The sequence below is a fragment of the Sapajus apella genome, unplaced genomic scaffold (genome assembly GCF_009761245.1).
Source record: "Sapajus apella isolate SASKATOON/1434 unplaced genomic scaffold, GSC_monkey_1.0 scaffold17, whole genome shotgun sequence".
In the NCBI taxonomy this organism is placed as follows: domain Eukaryota; kingdom Metazoa; phylum Chordata; class Mammalia; order Primates; family Cebidae; genus Sapajus; species Sapajus apella.
Window position 1 is genome coordinate 14,162,354 of NW_022436957.1, and position 13,799 is coordinate 14,176,152.

Here is a 13,799-nt window from a genome sequence, read left to right on the forward strand (position 1 = left end):
AAAAAAAAAAAGGAAAAGAAAGTCCAGGCGCCATGCCTGGCAGCTTGGCGTAGTGTGTGGCACGTGATGAGCTCTTCAGGCTTCACCTGGGTTGCTGAGCGGCTATCATCGGTGTCAGTGGCCTGCAGCAGAGCCAGAGCAGTGCAGAAATGGCAGTTAGCTGATGTGTTCACATGGATATTGAACTCACAAGGGCCTGACTGTGAATCATCGTGTGCTGACTTTATAATAATATCAGCTGACACAGTTATGGTGCGCCAGGCACCATCCTAAATCCTTCACATGTGTTAATCCACTCAATCCTCTCAGCAAGCCCAAGAAGTAAGTATGATTAGTATTCCCCATTTTGTAGATGAGTAAACTGAGGCACACAGCACTTAAGTAACTTGCCCAAGGTCACACAGCTGGGAGGCAGCTGAGCCAGAATTTGAATGTAAGCAGTCGGGTGCCATGCTCTTAACCACTATACTGCCTTTATGCAAACTGATGCCTGAGTCCAGCCAGGACCATCGTCCTGGCTCCTTCTCATTTGTCCCTGTCCTGCTTTTTTGTCTGAGTTTGGTCTGCCTCTGTGTCTTAACTCTTAGCTTTGCAAAAAAAAAAATATTGCACTTGTCTCCGGCCTTTGGAACACATGTTTGTATATGGTTTTTCAAGTGAAGTCTCAGGTGGCCTCTGAATAATTTGTCCCTCTGGGTCATTATAACCCACATTGCTCCAAACAGCATCCTGGATTCCGCCGCAGACACTCTCACTCTGAAACTCGCTTACTCTCCTTTGACTCCAGCCCCCCAAGGCCCTGTCCTTGACCTCACATCTCTGGGTTTAGCTGGGTCGAGCTAAACACCCAGTGGGAGGCCCAAGTGCATAGCAGCTCAGGGATAAGACCCTTGCCCCACCACGACCCCCTCTCATGGCTGATAAAGGGAAGATTTGGAGATCTGGGGACTTGGTGTCCTGGCAGACTCAGGTTTCAGCTGAGGCCAGGGGATGGAGGTAGGGAGACAGCAAGAAATTTGGTTTGCTTTTGTTTTTGTTTTGAGATGGAGTCTCGCTCTGTCACCAGGCTGGAGTATAGTGGCACAATCTCAGTCCACTGCAACCTCTGCCTCCCAGGTTCAAGCAATTCTCCTGCCTCAGCCTCCTGAGTAGCCAGGATTACAGGCACCTGCCACCACATGCAGCTAATTTTTTTGTATTTTTAGTAGAGACAGGGTTTCACCATGTTGGCCAGGCTGGTTCTGAACTCCTGACCTCAGGTGATCTGCCCGCTTCAGCCTCTCGAAGTGCTGGGATTACAGGCGTGAGCCACAATGCCCGGCCAGGAACCCTTATAACTCTTATGACAAAATACAGGGAAAGTCAAAGTCTGACTATTCTTCTGAAAGCGATTCTCCTGCCTCGGCCTCCCAAGTAGCTGGGACTACAGGTGCGTGCCACCACGCCCAGATAATTTTTGTGTTTTATTTTAGTAGAGACGGGGTTTCACCCTGTTGGCCAGCGTAGTCTCAATCTCTTGACCTCATGATCTGCCTCTTGGCCTCCCAAAGTGCTGGGATTACAGGTATGAGCCACTGCGCCTAGCCAGAAATTCAGTTTAGAATGCAGCGGAACTGGCCTCATCAGGCACCATAGGATGGCCTCAGGGATGAGGGGAGGGGACAGGCTAAGTCAAGAATGAAAGCACAAGTGGTGACAGTGGGAAGGAAAAGCGAAGCCAGAGAGCCCCATTGCTAAGGAAAGCTGCGGGTGATCGTGAGAGCCCTCAGCCTGCTGGAGTCCTGCTTGGGTGCGAGAGGGACCTGGGGTTCACTGTTCAATCACTTCTGCTGGACACAAGCCTTTTAGCCTCTCAAAGAGGGGTTGTAACTCTTGTGAGTCCTGGCCTCTGAAAATCTGGTGAAAAACATGGGCCATCCCCTAAGACAGTCGTAGAAGTACACACAACCAATCCACATTCTCTGCATAATGTGGGCAAGCCACAGATCCTTCTGGAAATAAATCCTGGATCCCAGGGTAAGAATTCCTGCTCTAGAATTTTTAACTACACATCTTTTTTTTTTTTTTTTTTTGAGACAGAGTGTCACTCTGTCGCCCAGACTGGAGTGCAGCACCGTGATCTCGGTTGACCGCAACCTCTGCCTCCCAGGTTCAAGTGATTCTCCTGCCTCAGACTCCTGAGTAGCTGGGATTACAGGCACAAACTACTACCACATGGCTAATTTTTGTATTTTTAGTAGAGACAGGATTTCATCATGTTGGCCAGGCTGCCTTGAACTACTGACCTCAAATGATCCACCCACCTTGGCCTCCCGGAGTGCTGGGATTATAGGCGAGAGCCACCGTTGCTTTTGGAGGTTGGGCTGTGCTGCTTGAATGACTCTCAGCTTGCAGACTGGATTATGTGGGGGAGGGGCGGGGTGTTGATTTCTGTGTGGGTTACTAAAGAAACAAAATGCACAGAACTGGAAAGAGGATGTGAAGTCAGGGTCCTGCCCATGATTTACACATTTTTATGACTTGGGAATCAGAGGAACACAGACCAGTGCAACTGGATGCTTTCAACAGGACAAAATGCAGAGAAAAAAAAAAAAAGTGACTAGATTAGACATTAAGTATAGACAGAGGATTTCCACGATGCTGTCAATTTGGCACCATTTTTGCCTCAAATTGTTTGACTCTGACTACTTCTTTCCCCCAACTTAACATTTTGAAAGAAACCTCTTGGAACCATATTTCATGTGCAACAGAGACAGAGAAACATTTTGGTTGCCGAGTAAATATAGGCCTGGTTGCGTTCATTTCAGTGGCAGTCACATTATGGTAATAAAACCTGATACTTTTGGATCTCTAATCTAAGGCAGGTACAATTATGCGAAAATCAAGACTTAAAGGGGTGAATGTGCTTGTTCAGGGTCACCCTGCCTGTGAGCAGCAGAACTCGTAGTAAAGTTGAGGGTAGATGGGACCACAGGGATGGGCTTGCATGCAGGTTTCCCTCATTGTATGTTGTCTCAGCCTATGGAAATCTGCCGTATCTTAATGAATGAAGGAAGGAATTGACTACCTGTTATCTGAATCTCGTATTTTTAGAAAATTGTAAAGATTGGCTTATGCCTGTAACCCCAGCACTTTGGGAGGCTGAGGCAGGCGGATCACTTGAGCCCAGGAAATATTCCTGTTCCTGGAACAAGCACTTAAAGAGTCTCTTTTAGAAGAATAGTCAGACTTTGGCTTTCCCTGTATTTTGTCTTAAGAGTTAAAAGGATTCCTGGCCAGGCATGGTGGCTCATGCCTGTAATCCCAACACTTTGGGAGACCAAGGCAGATGGATCACTTGAGGTCAGGAGTTTCAGACCAGTCTGGCCAACATGGCGAGAACCCCATCTCTACTAAAATACAAAACTCAGCCGGGCATGGTGGCATGCGCCTGTAATCTCAGCTACTCAGGAGGCTGAAGTGGGAGAATCGCTTGAACCTGGGAGGTGGGGGTTACAGTGAGCCGAGATCGTGCCACTGCATTCCAGCCTGGGCGACAGAGTGAGACACCATCTCAAAATAAATAAATAAATAAAAAGTAAAAGCAAATATACAAAAATTGGCCAGGTGTGGTGGTACATGCTATAGTCCCAGCTACTAGGGAGGCTGAGGCTGGAGAATCGCTTAAACTTGGGAGGCGGAGGTTGCAGTGAGCTGAGATTAAGCCACTGCGCTCCAGCATGGGTGACAGGGCGAGATTTCGTCTCCAAAAAAAAAAAGTTATAAGGATTCCTCCTGGTGATGAGTTGAATAAAGTCTGGGGCCACTGGGTAGGCAGGTGATTAGAAATGGGCACATCACTGTAACCATATGTCTCTAAGAAGAGGATTTGAGTGGCACAGAAGGGTCACTAGTTCCAAAATATCAGCACGTGATGAAATTGTTTTAGAGAAGGTGTAGGTTAGGAAGGCTTTTCCATTTACAGATTCCTTTGAGAGTAGTGACACTTCAGACAACTCCTTGCCAGAGTTGTCTGGTGACAACAAAGCTTTTTGGGTTAATGGAAAAGTTAGCTCTCTGTGCTGATATCTTGCTAAATTATAAAATGCCCTTCTACTCCTCATTCCTCCTATAATGGTGCTCTTTCTCTATTGAAGATGAGATGACTTTTAGTGAAAAAATAAAATATGGGCTGGGCACAGTGGCTCATGCCTATAATCCCAGCATTTCGGGAGGCCGAGGCGGGCGGATCATGAGGTCAGGAGATTGAGATCATCCTGGCCAACATGGTGAAACCCCGTCTCTACTGAAAAAAAACAAAAACAAAAACAAAACAAAAATTAGCTGGGCGTGGTGGCAGGCGCCTGTAATTCCAGCTACTCGGGCGGCTGAGGCAGGAGAATGGCTTGAACCAGGGAGTCGGAGGTTGCAGTGAGCCGAGATCACGCCACAGCACTCCAGCCTGGCAACAGAGCAAGACTCCATCTCAATCAATCAATCAATCAGTAAAATAGGAACTGAGACTTCTCAGGGGTTGGGTTCTGCAGGAAGCAGACTCTGAGACGGACACAGGATGTTTATTAGGAAGTGCCCTGGGGGTGAAGCTCTGTGGAAGGGAGGGGAGAGAAGCAGGAGCGGGTGACTTCTGAAGCTTCATCCTGGGTTGGGCCCAGATGGCCAGGCCTTTGTAACCTTGCATCTATCAGCCATCGGATGCAGGCCACCTGGATCCGGTGGCTGTACAACCAAGACATCTCCTAAATGAGCCAGCACTCCCAGTTGCTAGGACAAGCCTTTCATCTAAGGGGACTTGGGCTGGTGCACCGAAGTATCTACCATGACACTCAAAGTGGATGATGCATATGAATTAACAGTGTAAAAACAAAAAGCACACCTGCTTAAATTGATATTCCACCTGCACAGATTCATTCAGCTGGAAAAGCAACAGCCCTCGATCCATGGGCCAACCAGTTCATGTGCCTATTGCTGAAAAGGAGGTCTGGACTGCGACCAAGGCCTTTTCATTTCTACCATGCAGCCTCCAGCAGACATGCCGTGGAAATAAAGACAAAAACTCGGCCAGGTGTGGTGGCTCACGCCTGTAATCTCAGCACATTGGGAGTCCAAGGCGGGCAGATCACAAGGTCAGGAGTTTGAGACCAGCCTGGCCAACATAGTGAAACCCCGTCTCTACTGAAAAAAATACAAATAACTAGCTGAGCATGGTGGTGGCTACCTGTAATTTTAGCTACTCGGGAAGTTGAGGCAGGAGAATCGCTTGAACCCAGTAGGTGGAGGTTGCAGTGAGCTGAGATGGTGCCTGGGTGACAGTGTGAGACTCTGTCTCAAAAAAAAAAAAAAAAAAAAAGAAAAAAGAATAAAAAGAGAAAACTCTGCCTCACTGCAATATTTTTGACACAGGATCTCACTCTGTCGCCCAGGCTGGAGTGAAATTATGCTATCACAGCTCACTGCAGCCTTGAACTCCTGGGCTCAAGTGATCCACCTGCCTCAGCCTCCCAAGTAACTGGGACCACAGGGGCACACAACCACACCTGGCTAAATTATAAACATTTTTTGTACAGGCAGGGTCTCCCTATGTTGCCCAGGCTGGAGTGTAGTGGTGTGATCATAGCTCATCACAGACTCGACCTCCCAGGCTCAAGCGATCTTCCCACCTCAGCCTTCCAAGTAGCTGGGATCATGGGCATGCATCGCCATGCCCAGCTAATTTAAAAAATATTTTTGTAGTGACAGTATCTCCCTATATTGCCCAGGCTGGTATTGACTCAAGTGATCCACCCACCTTGGCCCCCAAAATGTTGGAATTACAGGTGTGAGCCACTGCTCCTGGCTCTGAATACTGTGTGTGTGTGTGTGTGTGTGTGTGTCTGTGTGTGTGTCTGTGTGTGTGTAATGGGGTCTTACTCTGTCACCCAGGCTGGAGTGCAGTGGCACAATCTCGACTCACTGCAACCTTCGCCTCCCAGGTTCAATTCTCCTGCCTCAGTCTCCTGAGTAGCTGGGATTACAGGCACACACCACCATGCCTGGCTATTTTTTGTATTTTTAGTAGAGTTGAGGTTTTACCATGTTGTCCAGGCTGGTCTTGAACTCCTGGCCTCAGGTGATCCACCCACCTCGGCCTCCCAAAGTGCTGGGATTACAGGCATGAGCCACCATGCCAAGCCTTGAATACTTACTTTTAAGAAAATAAATGATTCAATTATTTATTTATCCTGACTATAAAAGCAACTTATATTTATGGTTTAAAACAAATGCATAGTACAAAAAAGGTATAAAAGCAGAAGAAAATCATCCATAAGCTCACCAACCAGAAGTAATCAGGTAATCATTGTTAACATTTTAGCATATTTTTCCTAAAATATATTCCCATCCATAGTTGAGCTCATGTTACACCTGTGGGAGGCAGCAGTGTGTTGTAGTTAAGAACATGAGCTCTGAAGGCAAAAAGACCTGGTAGGAATTCTGTCTCTGCCACTTACTTGTTAACGAAACTTTCATTCATTCATTCATTCATTCATTCAAAAAATAGCTATTGGCCGGATGCAGCGGCTCACGCCTGTGATCCCAGCACTTTGGGAGGCTGAGGTGGGAGGAATACTTTAGCCCAGGAGTTTGAGACCACCCTGGACAACACAAGGAGACCTTATCTCTATTTTTAAAAATATATAAATAGGCTGGGCACGATGGTTCATGCCTGTAACCCCAGCACTTTGGAGGGCCGAGGCGGGCAGATCATGAGGTCAGGACTTCAAGACCAATCTGGCCAACATGGTGAAACCCTGTCTGTACTAAAAATACAAAAACAATTAGCCAGGCCTGGGGGCGCATGCCTGTAATCCCAGCTACTCGGGAGGCTGAGGCAGGAGAATTGCTTGACTCCGGGAGGCAGAGGTTGTGGTGAGCTGAAATCGAGCTGTTGCACTCCAACCTGGGCAACAGAGTGAGACTCTGTCTCAAAAAAAAAAAAAAAAATATATATATATATATGTAATTTTTAAAAAATAGTTATTTATTATATGGCCTTGGGTGCTGATGTACTTTCAGAACAGTAAAAAAGGAAAAACTATCATATAGCATTGGGAATATGAGTTTGAAAAAGTGAGACAAGCTGGGCATGGTGGCGTGTGCCTGTAGTCCCAGCTACTCTGGAGTCTGAGGCTGGAGGATCTCTTGAGTCCAGGAGTTCTGGGCTGTAGTGCGCTATGCTGATCAGGTGTCCGCACTAAGTTCAGCATCAATATGGTGACCACCTGGGAGTGGGGGACCACCAGGATGCCTAAGGAGGGGTGAACCAGCCCAGGTCGGAAACGGAGCAGGTCAAAACTCCCGTGCTGATCAGTAGTGGGATCACGCCTGTGAATAGCCACTGCACTCCAGCCTGGGCAACACAGCAAGACCCCATCTCTAAAAAAAAAAAAAAAAAAAATTAGAAAAAAGGAGGCAAAGCCTTCCTTCATGAACTCGCATGTTACTGGAAACTTACCCTTTTTTAAAGCCTTCACTTTCTCATCGGTCAAGTGCAGATAGCAATACCTACCCCATAAAACTTCTGTCAGAATGATTATCTCCTTAAACAAGATCATGTATGTAAAATGCCTGCACATAGTCATTGCTCGAAAAATGACAGCTGTTGTCATCACATATGTTTAGGGTTTTTTTTCACTGAACACTGTGTCATAGTTTCCCCACCTCAGAAAGAAACTCCTTTGATGGGGTCACCATGGAGTTCCTGCAACATCCATGGGAATACAGGTGCTTGGCTTCCTGCCAGGAGGCGGCAGCCCATGCTTCAAGAGAAGAGATTAATATTCCAGCAACTTCAGCAGCACAGCCTACCTGGGCTCAGGAAAGTCCATTTTCCTTTTTGCTTTCCAGTCTTAGTGGTGGTAAGGTTTCCTGCAATCAGTCATCTCTGGGGAACCCCACCTTTCCTCTTTCACTTCTTCAGCCCTTCTGAGCCTTATGTAAGCAATTCCATCCATTATCTCTGCTTGCCACTTTGGGAGGCCCGGGCGGGCAGATCACCTGAGGACAAGAGTTCGAGACCAGCCTGGCCAACATGGTGAAAACCCGTGTCTACTAAAAATACAAAACTTAGGCCGGGCGCAGTGGCTCATGCCTGTAATCCCAGATACTCAGGAGGCTGAGGCGGGCAGATCATTTGAGGTCAGGAGTTCGAGACCAGCCTGGCCAACATGGCAAAACCCTGTCTCTACTAAAAATACAAAAATTAGCCGGGCTTGGTTTCACATGCCTGTAATCTTAGCTACTCAAGAGGCTGAGGGAGGAGAATTGCTTGACCTGGGAGGTAGAGGGTGCAGTGAGCCAAGATTGTGCCATTGCATTCTAGCCTGGTTGACAGAGTGAGAGTCTTAAAAAAAAAAAAAAAAAAAGTGATCTCTGTTTGCTACATCTAGAGCCTGCTCTCTTTTCCTGGTTGGACTCTGACAGAGACATTATTTCATTTTAAAACTTCCCATTTTAAAAGAAACTAAGAAATAGATAAAGGTCAATTGGATAGTTGTAATTCAGACGTGAAAAACGGGGCAGATGAAGAAAAGTTGCATCAGTGAAAAGGCAAAAGGCTGAAGGTCATCCATAAATAAGGGATTTTTGCAACTGAAAGGTAATTATAGGAATTTGACCATTTATTTACCATTTCCACTGATAAAAGAACAGGAGGAAATCCTGTCAATGCCAGAGAATCAGATTATTGTTAAAGAAAGCTTCCTTATCCTAAAGGCAGGGCCAACTTTGTGTACAAGTTTCTGTGATTCTCAGGCAGGGATGATTTTGTGTCCAGGGGGACATTTGGCAAGATCTGCCTCGTCTGGAGGCATTTTGAGTTGTTACAATCAGGAAAAGCATGTTAGTGGCATCTAATGGGTACAGACCAATGATGGTGCCAAATATCCTGCAATGCACCAGACAGCCCCTACCCTCTAGAACAAAGAATGAGCCCACCCCAAATGTCAATAGTCATGATGTGGAGAAACCCTGGTATAAACAAATTCAGTGGAATTCCTAGGCACTGTGAAGTACTATTACCAGCTCTACAAAAATGCCTCTCCGTCTTGTCTCACTGATTTTTGTAAACAATAACTTTACTGAAATATACATTAATTCACATACCATGAAGTTCATCGTTTTAAATTGTACAATTCAACATTTTTAGTATAGTCACAAAGTTGTGCATTGAGCACCACTATCTGACTCCAGAATATTTTCTTTTTCTTTTTTTTCAGACGGAGTCTTCCTTTGTCACCAGGGGCTAGAGTGCAGTGGCACGATCTTGGCTTACTGCAACCTCCACCTCCTGGGTTCAAGCAATTCTCTTGCCTCAACCTCCTGAGTAGCTAGGACCACAGGCACATACCACCATGCCCAGCTAATTTTTTTGTATTTTTAGTAGAGACAGGGTTTCACCATGTTGGCCAGGATGGTCTCAATCTCTTGACCTTGGGATCCGCCTGCCTTGGCCTCCCAAAGTGCTGGGATTACAGGTGTGAGCCATGACGCTCAGCCTGACTCCAGAATATTTTCACTACCCCCAAAGCAACACGGTACTCATTAGCAGTCACCCTTGTGCCCCCTACCCCGATCCTACAGTGCCACCTGCTTTCTAAAAGCAGCAGGCACCAAAGATAGCCAAATGTTACAAGAGCAGCTCCTTTTCTAGAAGGGAAAGAAGATTATTTCCTTACTTTGTTTTGTAACATGGATGAACTTATGTGGTTCTACCTAACTGAAAACTTTGGAAAAGCTTTAGGTCCACAAAGAAGGCATGACTAAGTGAGACGGATTCTGTTTGGGGGGTCTGGGCCCACGATTCTGCATTTGGAAACTTTCCAGTGCTGCTGGTCTGAGAAACACATTTGAGTGGCATGAGGGTAGACCTGAGTCTCTCACAGGCTTACACAGGAGACTTTTATAATATAATCCCCGGTGTATTCTCCTGGACTCATTAATTAAAGAATTTTTTTGGGATATAATTCAACACATGCAAGTCACTCATTTAAAGTGTACAATTCACAGAGGTGGCAGTGAGCTATGATTGTGCCATTGCACTCCAGCCTGGGCAACAAATTGAGACTCCGTCTCTAAAAAAAAACAACAAAAACAATTAAATATACAATTCAGTGGTTTTAGTGTTGAGAGAGTTGTATAACCATCATCACCACAATCAATTTTTCAACATTTTCATTACCCCAGTAAGAAATCCCATATCCAAGGCTAGGCACGGTAGCTCAACCCTGTAGTCCCAGCACTTTGGGATGCTGAGGTGGGTGGATCCCTTGAGGTCAGGAGCTTGAGACCAGCCTGGCCAACATAGTGAAACCCCGTCTCTACTAAAAATAGAAAATTAGCCGAGCATCGTGGTGCATGCCTGTAGTCCCAGCTACTCAGGAGGCTGAGGTAGGAGGACCACCTGAGCCTTGGAGGTGGAGGTTGCCGTGAGCTGAGACCGTGCCACTGCACTCTAGCCTAGGCAATAGAGCAAGACCCCATCTCAAAAATAAATAAATAAGAAAGAAAAGAAAAAAAATATGAAATCCCATATCCACTAGCAGTCACTGCCCATTTCCCTCCAGCCCCTCCCTCCAACCGTAGGCAACCACCTAGCTATTTTCTGCCTCTATGGATTTGCCTATTCTAGATATTTTATATAAATGGAACCATATGATGTGCGGTCTTTTGTGTGTGGCTTCTTTCATTTAGTATAACATTGTCAGTGTTCATCCCTGTTTCCCATGCATCAGTACTTCATTCCTCTTTATTGCCAACTGATACTCCATTGTATAGATATAACACATTTTGTTTAACAATTCATCACTCAATAGATGTTTGGGTTGTTTCCACTTTTTGACTATTATGAATAATGTTGGTAGTTTCACTGAATGTTGGATTTTTTTAACTAAAGGTTTTGCTTCTGTTCTATTGATTGATTGATTAATTGGTTACTTTCCTGTTAAAATGCCAACTGCCAGGAAAGATACACATAACACGGTAACATTATATGCTGGTTTTGATGAATTTTTCAAGTGTTTTTCTACTTTTAAAGAGGAGAAGGTAGGAGATGGACTGGGAGTACGAAATCTGAGATCATAGAGAGGCTGGAAGAAGGAGTAGAATGGGAGGCTGGGGCCCCTGAAACCAACACTGTTGCCTAGACCTTGCCTTGTGTAAATGCATTCATTACAGATAAAGTTTCCAAAGGAGCCTGAGATTTTGCAAACATTTAATTGGCATGTGTAGTTGGATACTCTTTTGCTTGGAAGCCAATGAATAAACAATAAGACGTTGAAATTTCCTTCTTCGCAAAGTCTTTGCTTTGGTTTGAACGTGTCCCCTAAAGTTCATGTGTTGGAAATTTAATCCGTAATTCAGACAGGTGTGCAACAGATGTTGCTCATGCCTGTAATCCCAGGACTTTGGGAGGCCAAGGTGAGAGGATGGCTTGAGCCCAGGAATTCTAGACCAGCCTGGGCAACATAGTGAAACCCCATCTCTACAAAAAGAATTTTTTAAATACAGAAATTAGTCAGGCGTGATGGTACACACCTGTAGTCCCAGCTACTTGGGATAGGTTGCAGTGAGCTAAGATCAAGCCACTGCACTACAGCCTGGGTGACAGAGGAAGACACTGTCTCAAAAAGAAAAACAAAAATTTCCAATGCGATAGTGTTGAGAGGTGGGACCTTTAAGAGGTCATTAGATCATGAGGGCACTACTCCTAGGAATGGATTAATGCTGTTGTCATAGGAGTGGGTTAGTTATCATGAGAATGGATTCCTGATAAGAGGATGAATCCAGCCCCTTTTCCCTCTCTTTTTCATGTGTCCTCTTGCCCTTCTCCCTTCTACCTTGGGATGACAGCAAGAAGACTCTCACCAGATGCTGCCTCCTAAACCTTGAACTTCCCAGCCTTCAGAACTATAAGAAATAAATCTCTTCTTTATAAATTACCCAGTCTCAGGTATACTGTTGTACCAGCACAAACTGGACTAAGACTGTCTTTAAGTTACATACTTTATGCTAGTGAAGTTAATTAGCAAAAACATAAACTTGTGTTTGGTTTTAATTTGGTTAATCTATGTGATGCTGTCAGGAGCTGATTGTCTTATTGATGAATGAGTAAAGTAACAGCCTTTTCTTTCCTTTTTTTTATGATTACTTTTTGATTATCTCCATGTTTATTAGCAGTTTGAAGGAGAAATAATCAGGAAAATGTAGCTTATGTTGATTGGCTCCATTTGTGTATCCCCACCATGACAAGTACAGTGTTTTCTATACAGTGGGTACTTATTAATCTTTGTTGGACAGATGAACTCAAGCCAACCTGGCCATAACAGAGTTGGTTGAAGTGAAATAGTTGGATTATTGACAGATGTCAATAGGTTTCAAAATCTGTCTCCTACTAGAACAGTAATATAGTTGTTTTGTTGCTTTTGGAAGCCGAGATGTGCAAATTCATGCGGTTTTTTTTTTTTTGTCTTAGGCATTGTATCAAGTTATCTGTTGCTGCATAACAAACTACCCCTAAAATACAGTGGCTTCCCATTATTTAATTTGATTGTGAATTTGCAATTTTGGTGCACATTTGGTGCGGGAGCAAGGTTTGGTGCAGACTGGCTATTTCTGTTCCATGTTGCATCAGCTGGGGTGACTTGACTCAGGGTAAAGGCAACACTTTCAAAAGTGGCTCACTCACATGCCTGGCAAGTTGGGACTGGCCGTTGCTTCCTCTCCATGGTGACCTCTCCATAGGGTGACTTGGGCTTCCTCACAACACAGCGACTAGGTGAAAATATTGACCTCCCCAAGAGAACCAAATGCAAGCTATACTGCCTTTTGTAACCTCACCTTGGAAGTCACACAATGTCACTTTCACCGAGTCACAAGCCCACCCAGATTCAAGGGGAGGGAACATAAACCTTCATCTCTCAATGGAAAGAGTGTCAAAGTCACGTCACAAGAAGAACATCAAGATATTAGGATTTAATTACTATTTATAGAATTTGGTGGAGAAGTTGCTGGATTATGCTCTGTGCTGGGTACTTTTTTTTTTTTTTTTTGAGACAGAGTCTCTCTCTGTTGCCCAGGCTGGAGTGCAGTGGCACGATCTCAGCTGATTACAACTGCTGCCTCCCAGGTTCAAGCAATTCTCGTGCCTCAACCTCCCAAGTAGCTGGGACTACAGGTGCATGCCACCATGCCCAGCTAATTTTTATATTTTTAGTAGAGATGGGGTTTCACCATGTTGTCCAGGCTGGTCTCAAACTCCTGACCTCAAGGAATTCACCTGCCTTGGCCTCCCAAAGTGCTGGGATTACAGGCATGAGCCAACATGCCCTGCCTGTGATGGGTATTCTTATTTAATATGCTTTAATACATATATTTGCCTTGACTTGAGAATGTACTAGAAACTTATTCTAAACTGAAAAGGAATAGTTTTATCCTTTGAGGTTGGGAGGATCACTTGAGCCTAGGCGTTTGAAATCAGCTTGGGCAACATTGTGAAACCCCATCTCTACAAATGTATTGTATTTTGTGTGTGTATATATGTATATACAAAAAATATATATATACCATATATATGTGTATATATACATATATACACACACACAAAATAAATTTACCAGGCATGGTGGCTCATGCCTGCAGTCCTATCCTAGCTACTGGGGAGGCTGAGGCAGGAGGATCTCTTGAGCCTGGGAGGCAGAGGTTGCAGTGAGTTGAGATGGTGTCACTGCACTCCAGCTTGGATAACAGAGCAAGATCCTGTCTGAAAA